Source organism: Apium graveolens, chromosome 6 (assembly GCF_009905375.1).
Source record: "Apium graveolens cultivar Ventura chromosome 6, ASM990537v1, whole genome shotgun sequence".
In the NCBI taxonomy this organism is placed as follows: Eukaryota; Viridiplantae; Streptophyta; class Magnoliopsida; order Apiales; family Apiaceae; genus Apium; species Apium graveolens.
This window is the reverse complement of record NC_133652.1, coordinates 136,874,447-136,880,677: the sequence shown is the minus strand read 5'-3', so window position 1 is coordinate 136,880,677 and position 6,231 is coordinate 136,874,447.

The following is a 6,231-nucleotide window of genomic DNA, read 5'->3' as shown; positions in this document are numbered from 1 at the left end:
AATGACAATTATGTATCTATGGTGGTGACTTGCTCAGTTGGAGGACAACAAATTGAGTTTAATGAGCAAGATGTGAACCTAGCTTTGGGTTTACCCACTGCAAATCTGGTGGAGGTGCCAACTCCTGATGAGCTAACTGAGTTTCTGGACTTCATCAACTATGGTGGAAGAATCAACTTGCCAAGCCTGAACAGAACTAATCTAAGGAAGGAGTGATCATTCATCTTTGATTCTGTGGTGAGAGTCTTCACATGCAGGAAGACAGGATATAACAACATTTCAAGTGTGGTGCAAAAGTTGGTGTATTCAATTGCCCACAACAGACACTTGAATGTTGGTCTATTGATCCTCGAAGAATTTACAACCAGGCTAACAATGCCCCTGACAGCTAGAGGTAAGGAAATTTCCTTTCCTAGATTTATTATGTCCACTTTAAATAATAAAGTAGCAGACATACACTTATTGAATGGTATAGATAGTACAAAAATAGGCAATTGTAAGCAAGTGTCCAAAATAATATTTGGTTCACTTACTACAAAGAATAAGGTAAATGTGAGTCTAAGAATCACTCCATTCATGTTGGAGAGGTTTAGGACTTACCCTTATCCTATGCCTGACATGAGATCAAACATATAATCTAGCACAGCTTTAATCCCTGAACCTGTGGAAGCACAAACACAGGAACACCCGCAGGGATCTTCCCAAGCTGCAACCATTCTTTCAAAACCTCTAGAAGCTAGGAAACCAACCACCTCATCTTCTCAAAAGGATGAGGTGAGTAAAAAGAAGAGAAAGGGGGTAACCTTACCAGTTATAGCTGAGAGTGGTGAGGATATAGCAGAAGCTGAGTCACCCTTGGTCAAGAGATCGAAAAGGAGTAAGAAATCTGAGCTGACCACTCAAGTCACCTCTGCATCCTCCCAACAGGATGCAGTTGTAAAAGCACCCAGTATTGAGTCTGCACAGCCTGCACCTGAAGTAATTCAAGTGTATGGTAGGAGAAATAAGGATGGCACACACTGTGAGAGCACATCTCTTGAAGCTTCCTCATCTATTCAAGGGGAGCTGCCAACACTCTTATCTGAGCAACACTCTCTCAAATCTCAAATTGCTTCCTCACCAACTGCACTTGAACTCAATTCTCAAGTGCAAGCTCACTCAAGTGACTTGGCTCAAGAAGCCTTGCTCACCATCCAGACACTACATTTAGATGGTGAGAGGCTACTAGCTGGGGTAGACCTTGATGATACCATCAAAACCATGGGAGATTCATCAGTTTTTACTGAAGACCCCATGGACATTTCTAATGTACCTTCATGTGCAAAACAGTCTTCACAGACTGAAAGGTTTGAGGGTACTACTCCTGAGGGGAAGCTATCTAAATCCTCTCCAATTCAATTGGAGATTCCTCATGTAGGAGCAACTCCCCTCAAAACCCTAGCAGAAATTGCCTTGGCAGTTGAAGCTAGGAGTCCAATTGACAATGATCCTGTCATAGGGGAGGCAAGTATAGCACATTCAAGTGCCAGTGTGCTGCAAGACACACAAGGGTTTGAGACTGGTACACATGGCAGTAACCCAGTCAAATCCCCTCCAATTCAAATGGAGGTTCCCACACCTAGTGAGGAACAACAACTAGCCATAACCATAGAGCAATCTGTGAGTAAAACTGTGACTTCAGTCACAGGTGTTTCTGAACCATCTACCTCACAACCTCAACATCCTCACTTTCTCTCTCAGTGGCTGCAAGAATCAGGCTCTCAACCAACTTTTGTAGATGATCTACTAGTAGAGCAGATTTCTGGACTTGCAAACATCTCACAGCATCTTTTAACTTCCAACATGAGCAATCAAGATTATAAAGCTATCATGCTTACATACAATGAAGAAGTTGAGAAGCAGAAAGAGAAAATTATCAATGATGAAGAGCAAGATGGAAATGTGGATGCATGGCTCTCTGATGACTATGTCTTGGAAATGGATCAAGTCTTGGCCGGATTTAAGGAAGAATACATCACTATTCTGGGCAGCAATGCAAAGGACTTGACTCCACAAGCTGTATATGATGCCATTACAGATGTATACAAAGCTCAACTCAACGTATTTCATCTTTTTGGTAAAGCTCTGGAAGTCAAGCTAACTGGTCATGAAGATAAAATCAGAAAATTGGTAAATGAGAAGATGGATAAGATTATACCCTCTCAAGAACAGATCACTACCAAATTCAAGCACTTTGTTGAGAAAATGTCAAGGATGGATCTTGCTTCTATTGAGAAAGAAGTCAAAAATCTCAAACAATCTTTCATCAATCTCCATACACTTATCCAGCAACAAATCACTCACTCAAATGACACTAAGGTCAAGTTGGACCAACTTTACTAGAGCAGATATGAGCCCTCAGCTTTACTTATGCAAGGCATCAAGCAGGCTGTAGATGAAACATTTGGCACATCTACTAGCTCTTTTCAGCCTAGCTCCATCTCCATAAACCTACAAATTCAATCTTTACAAGGCCAAGTCTCAACACTGCAAGACTCCAACTCTTCTCTCACTGCACAAGTTCAAGCCTTGACATCTCTTGTCAAGAGCCAACAAACAGACATCCAAACCCTGGTGGACTCTCATAAGCATCTTCAAATACAGAATTCTATAGCTTTGGGAGCCATCATGGGCAAACTCAACATACCACTACCTTCTCTACCTGAACAGGTTAGGCCTGAAATCCCTACTCCCCTCCTCATGCCTGCCAACAAGACTAAGGGGGAGATAGAGGATAAGCTGGCACAATCAAGATCATCTCAACAGGTCCAGGGTACTGAAAAGAAATTAAATAAAGAAGTAGATCTAGACATGGAGAGACTTATTAGGGCTGCTGAAGGACCTAGTCTGAGCAGATAATTTGATGAACTACTCAAAGCCCTAAAAGCTTCTCTCAATAACAATCACTTCACATACAAAAAGGCCCTGGACAAGACAATTAATTTCATAAGAGTGATCATGGTCAATCAGGATAACTTTTTGCAAAAGAAGATAGTGATCAATGCAAATGACTCAGGGACAGACAGATGTATGCAGGTGTCCCTCAATTACCTTATCTCAAGGAGGGCATCTGAGTTGGATATCTTCATCAACAAAGTCAAAATTATAACTCATGAAGATACCTTGCTATTAACTGAATGGAGAAATGCTCAAGTGGCTGCTTTTCCTGAAGCATATCTACAGCCAAGCAAGGGTATAACATATATCTGTCCAAACACCAAAAACTTCAAACATTTTCAGATCCCTAAGCAGTGTGTCATGAGCAACAAGAAGCTTATCATGATCCTAAAAACTGGCTTAAAAACCAAGAAGAACAAGAACTTTGATGACATGGAGATGATAAAGCTATTGGGAAGATACTTGAGTGATGCAGAAGCCAACTTGCCCAAAACTCAAATCAACAAGGATGACTTGGATGATGATGAGCAGAAGAAAGATGATCAAAATCCCTCTGGCTCAAATCCAAGTCAATCCAGTAAGCCATCTGGCAGCAAGGGTGGAGAGAAAAGGAAGGAGGATGATAAGAAAGATGAAGAGAAGAAGAGAAGAAGTGAGAGGAGTAAAAAGAATCATGATAGTTCAGAACCACACCAAACCCTAAAAATCCAAACACAACTAGCTCAAACCTCAAATCAACCTATAACATCAACTATCTCAAACATCAAACCACCTCAAACTTTAAAGCCAAAATTTCTGTACAAACAAACAGCCAATTCTTTCCTAAAAATTCCAATCACCACAAGCCAAACAAATCTCAAGAAAATCTCAACCCTACCTTTAACCAAGCCTTCACTAAAAGTCAATCTTAAATCTGTTGAAAGAAAAACTAAGAACGTTAAGTCTTCTGTAAAAGTTGAAGTCACTGAAAGGGACATCTGGAACTGTTCCAAGCAATCTGACTTCCTACCTCTAAATTGGTGCATCTCAGATGAAGATCATTTTCAACAACTTGCTGAGGAAACAGTAAGAGTCTGGGTTGTATCTCTCAGAGAAGTTAGAATTTTCTATAAAGATGGCTCATTCACCTTTCTTGGCAATGATCTAATGGATTCTCTCTCTCCCGCGAAAATTAAGAGAATAATAAGTTTGTTAAAGGACAAGGATACTGCCACAAGGGCATGGAGATCAGTTATAGCTGAGTGGTTGATTGAAAGGGAAGAAATAAGAAAAAGGAATGAAATTGAAGCTGAAGAGAGAAGAAGAAAGTATGATGAAGAAATTGAGATGTTTATAAAAAGATCAGAAAAGCTTAAGGCAAAAGGAATGAGCAGAATTTCTAAGGATGGGAAATTTCTAAACATCAAAGCTGGTGGATTCTCAAGATTTATAATAAATTTGCTAAACAGTGGTTATCCCAAGGTAGCAAGACAAAAACTTGTAGAAGCTCTAAGTGGAACACCTATTATAGAAGAACTGGAAATTCTTGATCACTTGAAGGATGTTCTTAGGGAAGAAGCAGATACAAAAATTGTCTTTACCTGATACTTGTAACCACTGAACTCTATAAATCTTATGATGTACAAAAGTTGTAATTCTATCAAGCTTTGTGTATTAATTTTATTTTCCATTATTTTAAACTTGGGGTTAGTCTTGTTAACAGGCATGAATTTGTGTTAAGCAATCTTCTCATAAATTGGGGGAGATTGTTTTGCAAGACATGCCTGTACTTTAACAAGACTAAGACAATTTGTCAACCCTAAGTGAGTTATATTGTTATCTTAATTTGTATTTTGTACTTGTAACACTTAAAGTCTGTAAAAATGTCAAAGGAGCAGACTCGAGTCTTTTCTATAAACAGTGTCAACCCTAAGAATTCTATCTGGAAGAAGATCAAGAAGATCATGCCTCAGAAGAATTATGAAGAAGCTTGGAGTTAAATAAATGTGTTTTAGGAAAAATATTTTAAGTAAAGATCTCTACAAGTCACATATTTAATGTTATAGAGAAGTCATTCGTGAACTCCAGAATGACTTATAGAGAACTCAGGAAATCTTATAGAGAACTCAGAGATATCGACAAGCCAGATTGAGGACATGAAAATGGGAGATATCAACAATTCATTTCTTCACTATAGAACTCAGAGTTATCGACAAGTCAACATTCATTAAAGAACTCTGATTTATCGATAAGTCAAATTCCACTAGAGAACTCAGAGATATCGATAAGCCAAAATTCACTAGAGAACTCTGAGTTATCGATAAGTCAAATTTGACTAGAGAACTCTGAGTTATCGATAAGTCAATAAGCCACAAGAGAACTCAGAGATATCGATAAGTCAAAGTGAAGATATGAAGACTAGAGATCTCGACAAGCCAAATTCTTATATAGAGAACTGGAAGATCTCTACAAGTCAAATTAACTATAGAGTACTAGAGATCTCGATAAGCCAATGTACTATCGAGATGTCAAGTACTCTATAGATCAAACTGGAGATCTCGAGGTAAAATCCCAAAGTAAAAAATTGCAAATCAGCTCAATATCCAAGATATACAATCAACAAACAATCCAACCAGCTGGATTGATAAGTCTACAAAAAGCAGCTTGAAGGATGTGCAAGATCAATGGTGAAGATTAACTGACAAAGGAAGATCAAGATAATCATAGGATGCTAAAGATATGTTAAGCCAGAAATAGAAGATTCACTTTTTTCTAAAATGGAAATGACAAGTAATAGTTTATTAAAGGTCAATAGCATGTCTTATAGTACACTTTGTAAACTAGTAGTTAACTGAGTTATAAAGTTAACACTGGTCTTTTGTCAGTTGTAACAATTTAGATAGAAAATATTGTAACTCTCTCAAGGAGAAGCTAAGCTCTTTATCAACAAAGAGCCTAGAAATTTTGTAGCATAACATTCTTAATTTTAATATAAAATTAAGTGAGTTTTGAAGATCTGTGTTCTTTATTCTTGCAAGTTTAATTTTTGCATGAACACACTTTCTCTACAAGATTTAATTTACTTTGTACAACCATAAAATATTCAAGAAAAGCATAAAAACAGTCAAACACATTCACCCCCTTGTGTGTTATTCATTTCCTAACATATCATGTTAAATATGTAGACATGATTGGTGTCATCAAAAGCCCAGTACCTACTCTCTCCAGGTTCACAAACAAATTGAACCATGAGCATCGACAAATAAATTTTTTCATAACTGATGGCAGGTTTGCATTTAACATGTTGATTATTTA